Consider the following 13,623-nt stretch of genomic DNA (forward strand, 5'->3'; position numbering starts at 1 on the left):
ATTTCTCCATTTTCGAATATTTAGAAGAATAGAAAAATAAGTAGCAGTCCGGGAAGGACACGAGGGCTCCACGAGGGTGGTGGGCGCGCCCTATCCCCCTGGGCGCGCCCCCCTACCTCGTGAGCACCTCGTGTGCCTTCCGGTCTCCGTTTTCTTGCACGTTACGTATTTTGGTCGGTAAAAATTCATTATATATTCTCCCGAAGTTTTTGACTCCCGTATCACGCAAAAATCTCCTGTCTTTGTTTCGAGCTGTCCTGTTGTAGATTAAATCAACATGTCTTCTCAGGATTCGGAAGGAGAAAGCTATGTGGATGATTACTTAGCAAATCCAAAGGTCTATGGAGATGTGGAACATAATGGATGGACCACAGAGGAAGAAGAGGACTATGAACCCAAGGGGAAGGAGGAGACGAGCTCAGATGAAGATGAAGCACCATTACCTCAACCTGGGGACATGCACGTGGAGTTCAAAAAGTCAAGTCTCCCTGATAGGGTAAAGAAACCCAAGTTCGAGTTTATCCCTTTTCGTCTCTTGCAGGAAAATAAGCAGGACCTATGCAAAAAGACATTAACCCTGGAGTGGGAAATTGATGATCTGAGGGATCAAAATGCCGTCCTCAAGCGCAAATTAAGGGAGAAGACTAAGCCATCAACTAAGCCAACATCACCAACACCTTCTTCACCAACCAAGGAGACATAATCACATGGGTATGGGCACTCCCCTTGGCAACTTCCAAGCTTGGGGGAGATGCACCGGTATCGTATCACAATCACAACTCTTATCTTTGCCGTTTTTCTTAGTTCGATCCTTTTGATAATATCTTGATCTAGTAGAATAAAGTTTATGGCATGATCTAGTTTTGAGTTTTGCTTTATGATCTCTCTATGTAATCGAGTCCGTGAGCTATATATAATAAAGATTAGTGTTGAGTCAAGGGCTTTATTATTTTGCCATGATCTTGGGTGAATAAAAGGAAAGAGAAAAAGAATAAAAAGAAACAAAAAGTTCATATTGATCTTATTGAGAGTAATGACTTCACATAGAAAGAGTATGATGATTAAAAGTTGTTGGGAGTTGTAAGACATAGCTTTGGTCATTGTTGCAATTAATAGGAAGTAATAAGGAAATAGAGGTTTTCACATATAGATATATTATCGTTGACATCTTTTATGATTGGGAGCACTCATTAAAATATGACATGCTAAAGAGTTGATGTTGGACAAGGAAGACACCATAATGAGTTATGTATTTCTTATATCTGAGATAAAGTATGTTGTCATGGATCCTCTAACTTGTTGAGCTTGCCTTTCCCCCTCATGCTAGCCAAATTCTTAGCACCAAGTAGAAATATTACTTGTGCTTCCAAATACCCTTAAACCAGTTTTGCCATGAGAGTCCACCATATCTACCTATGGATTGAGTAAGATCCTTCAAGTAAGTTGTCATCGGTGCAAAGCAATAAAAATTGCTCTAAATATGTATGATTGATTGGTGTGGGAGAAATAAGCTTTATACGATCTTGTGATGTGGAAGTAATAAAAGCGACGGACTGCATAATAAAGGTTCATATCACAAGGGGCAATATAAAGTTACGTTCTTTCACATTGAGATTTTATATATCCAACCATAAAAGCGCATGGCAACCTCTGCTTCCCTCTGCGAAGGGCCTACCCTTTATTATTATCTTCTACCTTATGCAAGAGTCAGGGTGATCTTCACCTTTTCTTTTTTATTTTATCCTTTGGCAAGCTCAGCATGTTGGAAAGAACATGATATATATATCTAATTGGATGTAGGGGAGCATGAACAATTATTGTTGACATTACCCTCGAGGTAAAAGGTTGTGGGGCAAAACTATAAGCCCCTATCTTTCTCTGTGTCCGATTAAAACTCCGTAACCACAAAGTATCGCATGAGTGTTAGCAATTATGGAGGACTAAATGATAGTTGAGTATGTGGACTTGCTTTTTAGCTCTGACATAGACTCTTTCCGATGTTATGATAAATTGCAATTGCTTCAATGACTGAGATTATAGTTTGTCGGAGCCCAATAAGGCTTATGATTTATACTTTTGCATTGTGAATAGGTCATCACTTGAACATAAGTAATCATATGACAAAATCTATATATGTTGTTGTTATGATAATAATCATGATGCCTTCATGTCCGTATTTTATTTTTATCAACGCCTCTACCTCTAAACATGAGGACATATTTATTGTTATCGGCTTTTCGCTTGAGGACAAGCGAGGTCTAAGCTTGGGGGAGTTGATACGTCCATTTTGCATCATGCTTTTATATCGATATTTATCGCATTATGGGCTTTTATTTCACTTTATGTCACAATACTTATGGCTATTCTCTCTTATTTTACAAGGTTTACACCAGGAGGGAGAATGCCGGCAGCTGGAATTCTGGTCTGGAAAAGGAGCAAATATTAGAGACCTATTCTGCGCAACTCCAAAAGTCTTGAAACTCCACGGAACGTCTTAAAAGAAATAAAGAAAAATCCACGCCAAAGATGAAGGCGAGGGGGCCCACACCCTTCTCACGAGGGTGGGGGGCGCCCCCCCCCCCCTAGGGCGCACCCCCTACCTCGTGGGCCCCCTGGTGGCCCTCCGATGCCCATCTTCTCCTATATGAGGTCTTTCGATGAGAAACTAATAGGAAGGAACTTTTCGGGACGAGACTCCACCGCCACGAGGCAGAACCTTGGCGGATACAATCTAGAGCTCCGGCAGAGCTGTTCTGCCGGGGAAACTTCCCTCTCGGAGGGGGAAATCATCACCATCGTCATCACCAACACTCCTCTCATCGGGAGAGGGCAATCTCCATCAACATCTTCACCAGCACCATCTCATCTCCAAACCCTAGTTCATCTCTTGTATCCAATTCTTGTCTCAAAGTCCGGGATTGGTGCTAGTAGGTTGCTAGTAGTGTTGATTACTCCTTGTAGTTGATGCTAGTTGGTTTATTTGGTGGAAGATCATATGTTCAGATCCTATATGCATATTATTACCCCTCTGATTATGAACATGAATATGCTTTTTGAGTAATTGCATTCGTTCCCGAGGACAAGGGAGAAGTCTTGCTATGAGTAGTCATGTGAATTTGGTATTCGTTTGATATTTTGATAAGATGTATGTTGTCTAGCCTCTAGTGGTGTTATGTGAACGTCGACTACATAACACTTCACCATTATTTGGGCCTAGAGGAAGGCATTGGGAAGTAATAAGTAGATGATGGGTTGCTAGAGTGACAGAAGTTTAAACCCTGGTTTATGCGTTGCTTCGTAAGGGGCTGATTTGGATCCATATGTTTCATGCTATGGTTAGGTTTACCTTAATACTTTTGTTGTAGTTGCGGATGCTTGCAATAGAGGTTAATCATAAGTGGGATGCTTGTTCAAGTAAGAACAACACCCAAGCACCGGTCCACCCACATATCAAATTATCAAAGTATCGAACACAAATCATATGAACGTGATGAAAACTAGCTTGACGGTATTCCCATGTGTCCTCGGGAGCGCTTTTCCTATTATAAGAGTTTGTTCCGGCTTGTCCTTTGCTACAAAAGGATTGGGCCACCTTGCTGCACTTTATTTACTTTTGTTACTTGTTGCTCGTTACAATCTATCTTATCACAAAACTATCTGTTACCACTTATTTCAGTACTTGCAGAGAATACCTTGCTGAAAACCGCTTATCATTTCCTTCTGGTCCTCGTTGGGTTCAACACTCTTACTTATCAAAAGGACTACGATAGATCCCCTATACTTGTGGGTCATCACTGCCGCGCCTTCACCCCCAAGCCACGCATCTTTGTCTGGCTCGACAAGTTCAAGCCTGACCTGCCTCCATGTTACGACGGCACCCCCGACCTTGCCGAGTTCCTGCAGCTCTACGAGCTGAGCATCGAGGCAGCCAACGGCGATGAGAAGGTCATGGCGAACTGGTTTCCCATGGCCCTCAAGTACGGCGCATGCTCGTGGCTCCTGAACCTGCCCGCGGGATCAATCTCCTCCTGGGGCGAGATGTGTGAGCGTTTCGTCGCCAACTTCTAGGGCACGCGCGACTGCCCGCCTGCCGCGGGCGACCTGCGGCGCATCAAGCAGCAGCCAGGGGAAACCCTATAGAAGTACATCCAGCGCTTCTGTTCTTCTTTTTTTGCCTTTGCTTGAATTCTGTTCTTCTTTGCTAAATGCCTTTTACTTCTGTTGCATTTTTAAACCAATATTGTTAATCTGGTTCGACTGTCAAATTTCAAATTGGCGGAACACGGTCAAATCTTAATTCGGAGACTATCTGCCCGGTTTGATTTTATGTTACCATCTTATCATGGAGTAATCCGGTGTTCGTTAACCCGGCTTGACTTTCAAACTACAAGTTGTCAGTACATGACCAATTATAATCCGACGATTATTAACCCGGTCCGGTTCGACTACAAGTCTCCAGTATTATATATGGTTAATCCGGTGTATTTCACAACCCGGCATGGTTTTATCATAAACCGACACAATATGGAAGGAGTTATCAGTACTCAAGATTGGGATTGTCACCCTTACTACAAAAAGTTGGTAAAACCAACAATGTGATTCAATGCCACAGGTATGATCTATTTCATATTTGATTATTCTTAAGTGTAGCCTTGGTTATAAACCCAGGTTATATGTTGGGCATTATGACCCGTCCGGCGGTAAACCGCCAGGACACTTTACACTTGTTGTATGCAGAAACAGGTTTGTTAAACCGGCCTGGCTTTGGACTATAAGTCGCCGGTATATATTTGGATTGCGCCATTGGAATTATGCGCTTATAAATCATTGGGTATATTATCCAAATAGCCAACATGGCTGGATTTTTATTATGGTTATCAATAACCAGTATTATGATTAAGGTTTTCAAAGTCGCTTTAGCGCAATGGCTATCATATTATCAATAGATATGATTTATTCTACAATTGAAGGAATAGTCCCGAGTTGTTGCAGGCTTACGACCCGGCACTTGGGGGCTACATTATTTCAGTTGAAATTACATCAAATACACAAGTCTCATGGCGCTGCAAGCATGCACCATGACACTTGGGGGCTAATGCAAAGTCATTTTTTTACTAGTCTTATTGAAGACCCGACTCATCATATTATAATGAGCCGGCCCTTGGGGGCTACCAATTGCTCCTGTCAACAATTCAAGGTACACAAGTTTTCGTCCATAATATTGAGGGATCCATTGCTCAGTTGGTAAAACACAAAGCTCTTAACCTTGTGGACGTGGGTTCAAGCCCTGCGATGGAAGCTACATTATAATATGTTATTTTCACTGAAGTATATATCAAGTCCTGGTTCAGTATTATCTTACTAAACCGACCCTTGGGGGCTACACGTTGCTATTCAAAGTTTATAAGATTATATTTACAAAGTCCCTACTCATTATGGCATAATGACCCGACCCTTGGGGGCTACACTGATTGAAGTTTTTATAAGCAATTGCAAGTCCCAGGTTGCTGCAAGCATGACAACCCGGCACTTGGGGGCTACATATATGGAGTATTCAGTTTATATGATTGAGATGAATAAACGGGATTTCTTCAAGGTTGCAACACTGATTGGAGCAAGTCTTAAGTTATCACTATATTCTCTTCTTAAGACTTGGGGGCTACAGGTATTATGCATGTAAAGGAGGAACATCTTCAAAATTTTCAATTTTGAGCAGATCAGGAAGATCAATTGTGTGACCCGGCGTTGGTAACAATCATAACCCGGTGTCTATAAACGGTCATGACCCGGGATCATCAGTTCTTATAACCCGGCAATTTTGGCAATGATAAACCGGCAAGTTCTATATTTTCAAACCGGCTGATATCAGTTGAATATTTGAAGACCAATATTTTTGTCAAATCAAGAGCATTGAAGGCCGATTCAAATGGATTCTTTATTCTCAATATCTTCTGCAAAGCAAATTGAGTATGAAGCTGGCCTATTAAACCGGATTTTCTAGAAGAAGGAAATGACAAGGATGATCAGGTGCCGATTTACAAGAATTTTTAACCCGGAGCATAACCTGTCAAATTTGCTCTTGAGTTTATGTCGCAGATCAGTTTAACATGGATAAATCCAAATTAAATTGGGGGCTAATGTCGGGGATATACCCCGTGGCGTAAACCGGCCGGACTGGATGACTCACTGGTAACCCGCCCGGAGCTTGGCGGTTCACCGGCTACCCGCCCGGTCTTGGCGGTTCATTAGTAACCCGGCGGGCGGGTCAGATGGATGACGAGGCCCATGGCCCAGAAGGCCGGTTCATACTATGGTGGGCCGGTTTAAGAGGAAAGGCATGAGGAATATTTACCATACAAGGAGTTAAGACCAGGGCTTGTATCCGGTTTGTATTAGAGATAGACTAGTCCTAATCCTAATAGGACTCCACATGTAAACCGTCCCTTCGACATATATAAGGAGGGGCAGGGCTCCCCAAAGAGGGGGGCAAGAAGAAACAATATCTAGGGCTAGACACAAAGAGGAGAGCCGGTTTACGGCGACTCCCTCGTGATGATAATGAGACCTAGCCTCAAACAACATGTAGGGCTATTACCGGATGATGTTTCCCGGGGCCCGAAGCTGTCTAAATCCTTGTCTTGCGTGATGATCCGCCCTGCGTCTCTCGTCCCACTCAACCCCTCTCAAGCTACCACATAGATGCATTGGCCTCGCGACTAAGTCCTGACACTAACGAATCTGCCGTGACAATTCCACGACAGCTTCAACAGCGTTCACCTCAAGATTCCCAAGGTGACGGACGAGGCCATCATCTCAGCATTCTCCGATGGCGTCCGCGACCTCAAGATGAAGGAGGAGCACGCCATCCACGAGGACTTGTGCATGACTCTGGAGATGTTCAATATGGAGACTAAGTGCGCAAGAGCTGAGGAGGGATGCCTCTCCCTCCTCAAGCTTCCAGCTACCGACCCAAAAGACAAGAAGGCCAAGACCAAGGATGTGAAGCGCAAGGGGTGGCCATGCTCACGGCTGAACCAGAGATGAAGCGCGGCCACGACCACCCCGAGTCATCCAAGGGCAGTCGCCCGTTCTGCGCCCTCCACAACGTACACAGCCACAACAACAATGACTGTCAGGAGCTCAGGGCCATCCGCGATGGCGCTTTAGTCGACGCCTCAAGCGCAACGGCCGAGGCTAGGGGCCGCGGGTGGCAACGCTTGTGCCTGCGCCCATCAATAAATATGATAAGCATGGAAGAGAATCGTGAGGAAACCACCGTAAGAATTAAAATGTTCAAGGAAAAGATATCGAAACACCAGGAAAAATTAGCATATGAACAAAGATTCTTGAGGGAATGAGAACGAAAAGATCACGAGCTGATTAGGGAAAACTTGAATGATGCACCGGTAAGATTTGGAGGATGAGAGCTGAAAGCTAGAATGAATAATCCCGAAATGATGGCCTCCTAAGAATCAAACTGAAAAGAATCTTGTGTAGCTCCTGATGGGTGAAAAGGATTCTCACAATCGAAAACAAATATGAGAGGATGGCAACAAGCTAGCACCATGAATCTTGAAGATAATGGAGCAAGATATGGAGGAAAAATTCTTCTTCGGTCTTCAAAATCTGAGAATTACGACGAGAAACACCACCAAATTGTTGAGAAACTCCGGGATGACGGATAGAAAGGTTGAGCCATGGTGATAAGAATTTGAAAGATCTTGGGGAAAGACATTTGACTGATGATGATTCATTCTTACGTCGAACTTTGAAAGATTTGAGAATAGCTTCGGAAAAATAAGAAGAGTCAGGTAAGATCTTGGGAAAAGACCTGTGGGTTAGGGCCCACTCAAAAGAAACACCGTAGAACAATTACTTGAAAAGGAGATAGCACCGGTTGAATTAAACGGGTTGAATGAGATAACAACCTTGAGATATCTTGGATGGATTGATAATGGAGACACAAATCTTTTGAGATATCTTCAGCACTCCGGAACAATTGAATAGCGAGAAATGGATGATTAAGAGGAGCACCGGCAAGAGAAAGTATTGAAACAAGGAAAGGATATGATCAACAAAGCTTGACTTGAATCCACCGGAGAAGAAAATGAGTGACGAGTGACGAACTTGAAGCTTCGTTAGAATCTTCTTGAGAATCACTGGATAAGAATATTGACGGAGAGAACGAAGAAACTTCACATGAATAAAAGTATACTTGATTAAGAAATCTGAATCCTTGAAGAAACAAGGGTGGGAGGGAGGGACAACAAAGACAACTTGGGATGGCTGAAACGAACACCGTTGAGAAAGCCGAGATTGAATCTTGCGGATGTTGAAAATGAATCCGCTTGACAAGAGACACACCGGTTGAAAAGGATTGACATGACAATCTCGATTATCATGAAGGATTGGTATTCACATAGGAACATGAGAACACCGCTTAGGAAAGGTATGGAATCAACATTTGACATTGAAGCAACTCGACTACCACAACTCAAAACAAAACAAAGGATTAGGTTGCAAAATAAGCCGGAACAAACATATGATAGAGATTTCGTCCGAAGTTTTCGTGGTGGGGCCTACACGGGCTCGATCGTACAGCACCATCATGTACAAGGCACTGCACATGACATATGAAGCGTCCCCGAGTCAGCATAGCCAGGGACTCTTTAAGACACAACGAGACCACTGTAAAACCAATCGTGGATAGGCGGACCACTAGACGTCGAACCCCAATTTCATATCACACATCTGTTGGAAAGATATCCTAAGAGCTACTTGAATTCCCACTTATAAACTCCCAGAACTTTCTGGCTATGCAATCAGGTGTTGGGGATACAGGGGAAGCATAATATCTCACCCAAAACTAGCAAATCCTACATCTAGCTGTATCCATCCTTCAACACATAACCAAGAAACCTTCGGAAATCATTTACCTCAACCTTCGAAAAGCATCCGTTATGCGAGTTATGGCAATACTCCCGAACTCCCGCCCTAGTACTGGGTGGCGTCGAGGTTATCTCACCAACGACTGCATAAAAGAGATTTTTGATGTCGGCGAAACTCAGGTATTCCAGAATTGCAACGATAAAATTGTGACGACAACACCTCGGAGCTCAACTCCCCGGGACACTACCACAACCCCTAAATGTCAGAGGCACCAAGAACAATGTTCTCGTCACAAAACCATCGGAACGATTCCAAGATACCCACGTGATCCTAAAAAAATTTTTAGTGAAATTTGAGAAGAGAAGAGTCAAAACTCTACGTCAGGATGCCTCACCAGAGCGGCGAAGGGACTGAGGAGTAAAAAGAATCCTACTCTCCGATATATATAATTCCTAAATGACTCAAAACATTTTTCTAGACTCAACAACGCCAACGATTCAATCAAGCAGGGGGCTCCTAAGGTCGGGGAAGGCTCTGATACCAACTTGTAACACCCTCGATGCGGCTATATCTCCCACGTGTCGAAGCACGACTTAGAGGCATAACTGCATTGAAAGCAATGTCGCAAGTGAGGTAATCTTCACAACAACCCATGTAATGAATAAGAAAGGGGGTACATAGTTGGCTTACAATCGCCACTTCACACAATACATGAATATAGAATTACATCATCCAGATACAATCAAGGTCTGACTATGGAACCAAAATAAAAGAATACTACCCCAAAAGCTACACAGATCCCCGATCGACCCCAACTGGGCTCCACTACTGATCGACTGAAACGAAACAACACAACGAACGAGATCTTCATCGAGCTCCTCATTGAGCTCGGTTGTGTCACCTACACGGTTTCATCGGCACATGCAAACTGGGTTTTGGAAGTATCTGTGAGTCATGGGGACTCAGCAATCTCACACCCTTGTGATCAAGACTATTTAAGCTTATGGGAAGGGTACAAGGTGTGAGGTGGAGCTGCAGCAAGCACTAGCATATACGGTGGCTACCTTACGCAAATGAGAGCGAGAAGAGAAGGCAAAGCACGGTCGAGAATCCATGATCAAGAAGTGATCCTAGAACAACCTACGTTCAAGCATTACTCCAACATCGTGTTCACTTCCCGGACTCCGCCGAAAAGAGACCATCACGGCTACACACGCGGTTGATGCATTTTAATTAAGATAAGTTTCAGGTTTTCTACAACCGGACATTAACAAATTCCCATCTTCCCATAACCGCGGGCACGGCTTTCAAAAGATCAAATCCCTGCAGGGGTGTCCCAACTTAGCCCATCACAAGCCCTCACGGTCAACGAAGGATATTCCTTCTCCCAGGAAGACCCGATCAGGCTCGGAATCCCGGTTACAAGACATTTCGACAATGGTAAAACAAGACCAGCAACACCGCCCGAATGTGCCGACAAATTCCGATAGTAGCTGCACATATCTCGTTCTCAGGGCACACTCAGATGAGACATCCTACGAGTAAAACCAACCCTCAAGTTGCCCCGAGGTGGCCCCGCAGTCTACTCGGTTCGGACCAACACTCAGAGGAGCATCCAGCATAATTCTCCATCACCGATCCAATGCCTATGAGCTTTCCGTACATTATTCTTTGCTTATTTACTTTTCCGTTGCTATTGTTATCATCACAACAAAACACCAAAAATATTACTTTTGCTACCGTTACTTTTGCTATCGTTACCACTACTATCATATTACTTTGCTACTAAACACTTTGCTATAGATATTAACTTTCCAGGTGTGGTTGAATTCACAACTCAGCTGCTAATACTTGAGAATATTCTTTGGCTCCCCTTGTGTCGAATCAATAAATTTGGGTTGAATACTCTACGCTCAAAAACCGTTGCGATCCCCTATACTTGTGGGTTATCAAGACTATTTTCTGGCGCCGTTGTCGGGGAGCATAGCTCTATTCATTGAGTCACTTGGGATTTATATCTGCTTATCATTATGAAGAACTTGAAAGATCCAAGAACCAAGATTTATCCCTCAACTACGAGGGGAGGTAAGGAACTGTCATCTAGCTCTGCACTTGATTCACCTCCTGTTTTGAGTAAGTTTGCGACACCTAGACCTGCTTCTCCTATTAATTCTGATATGTCGCATATTATTGATGATGCCACTTCTGCTATGCATGATACTTATGATGAAACTACTTCTATGCTTGATACTACTGTGCCACTTGGTGAATTTCTTGATGAACAACTTGCTAGGGCTAGAGAGAATGAAATTATTGAAACTGATAATGCTGATGAGAGTTATGATGAAGGCTCTCCTAATAAATATGAATTGCCTGTTGTGCCTGAGGGCTATGTTATGGATGAAGAAACAAAAAGAGACTTTCTTGCTTGTAATGATAGAAGTGATCTTAAGAAAATATTAGCTAAGTTTACTACAAACCTATGGGTCCATAGCAAGTAGCTAGATGGCTTCTTCTCTCTCTCTCTCTCTCTCTCTCTCTCTCTTTGATTCTCAATACAAAGTTCTCCTTGATGTTCTTGGAGATCTATTCGATTTAATACTCTTTGGCGGTGTGTTTGCCGAGATCCCATGTATTGCGGATTTATGATCAGCTTATCTATGAATACTATTTGAATCTTCTCTGAATTCTTATATGCATGATTTGATATCTTTGCAAGTCACTTCGAACTATCGATTTGGTTTGGCCAATTAGATTGGTTTTTCTTGCAACAGGAGAAGTGCTTAGCTTTGGGTTCAATCTTACGGTCTCCTTTCCGAGTGACATTAGGGGTAGCAAGGCACGTATTGTATTGTTGCCATCGAGGATAACAAGATGGAGTTATCATCATATTGCTTGAGTTAATTCCTCTACATCATGTCATCTTACTTAATGCGTTACTCTGTTCATATGAACTTAATACTCTAGATGCAGGTAGAAGCTGGTCGATGTGTGGAGTAATAATAGTAGATGCAGAATCGTTTTAGTCTACCTGACACGGACGTGATGCCTATATTCAAGATCATTGCCTTAGATATCGTCATAACTTTGCGCTTTTCTACCAATTACTTGGCAGTAATTTGTTCACCCATCGTAATAATTTCTATCTTGAGAGAAGCGTCTAGTGAAACCTATGGCCCCGGGTCTATTTTCCATCATATAAGTTTCCCATCTATAATTTTTATTTCCTATTTACTTTCTTTGCAATCTTTTACTTTCCGTTCCATAAACCCAAAAATGCCAAAAACATTACTTTGCCATTTATCCATCTCTATCAGATCTCACTTTGCAAATAATCGTGAAGGGATTAACAACCCCGTTATCGAGTTGGGTGCAAGTTGGTGTTTGTTTGTGCAGGTATTCGGTGGCTTGCACGTTGTCTCCTACTGGATTGATACCTTGGTTCTCAAAACTGAGGGAAATACTTACTCTACTTTGCTGCATCACCCTTTCCTCTTCAAGGGAAAAACCAACGCAAAGCTCAAGAGGTAGCAGAAAGGATTTATGGCGCCGTTGCCAGGGAGATCTACACCAAGCGAAGACATACCAAGTACTCATCATAAATTCTCATCTCTCGCATTACATTATTTGCCATTCGCCTCTCGTTTTACTCTCCCCCACTTCTAAAATGATTTTTGAAAAGATTTGCCTTTTCTTCGCCCTTCTTTCCGTTTGTCTTTTCGTTTGCCTTTATGACTGATTACTTGGCTCGTTTTCTTGTTTAGTTGGAATAATTGTGTATTTATTGCAAATCGGAGAACCTAAGGTTTATGGATCTTCATCCACTTGCTAATCTGTTTAAGAGATCCAATTAAGATGAACCAATTGCTAGTGAGTTGAGTCCACTAGATTATCTTTATGAAGTTTTGCTTTAAATTCGTGAATCTGAAAATTGTGATGAAATTTATGAAGTGATTCACGATAGTGCCATGAATGAAAAGCATAATTGCAATGATGTTCTTATATAATTCATTAATGTTAATTGTGTTAATGATATGCAGAACCCTAAGCTTGGGGATGCTATTTTTTCTATGTCCACTATTTGTTGCAATGATCATGATTGGGGTGATTCTTCTTATGATCTTGAAAATTTATTTAAGCCCCATGATGAATATGAGATTGATAATAATTTTTGCAACAATATTGAAAGTGGTTTTGGAAGAGTGTCAACTTTAGATCCCACATATTTGGAGAATGTTCAATCTTATGAAATTTTTGATAAAAGTGGGTTTGGCGAGGTCATGACTTTAGTTAATGTTAATCCCACTATTTTGGAAGAGTGTCAATTTCGCATGCATGTGGATCGTGTTGAGAAGATGTTATGTGATAGCTATTTTGTTGAATTTTCTTATGATCCTACATGTAATTATTATGAGAGATAAAAATATGGTCGTAGAAATTTTCATGTTACTAAATCACCTCTCTTCATGTTGAGATTGCTATCATCTTTTTCTTCTTCCTTGCATATGCTAGTTTTTTCTTGCCTTGATAATTTCTTTGCTTATAAAATACCTATGCATAGGAAGTATGTTAGACTTAAGTGTGTTTGTCACATATTTTACGATGCTCTCTTTGTGCTTCAATTCTTGTCTTTCATGTGAGCATCATTGAAATCTCAATGCCTAGCTAAAAAAGCTTTAAAGAAAAGCGCTTGTTGGGAGACAACCCAATATTTTCCTTCCAGTTTTGCATTAA

The sequence above is a fragment of the Triticum urartu genome, chromosome 6, assembly GCF_003073215.2.
Source record: "Triticum urartu cultivar G1812 chromosome 6, Tu2.1, whole genome shotgun sequence".
NCBI lineage: Eukaryota > Viridiplantae > Streptophyta > Magnoliopsida > Poales > Poaceae > Triticum > Triticum urartu.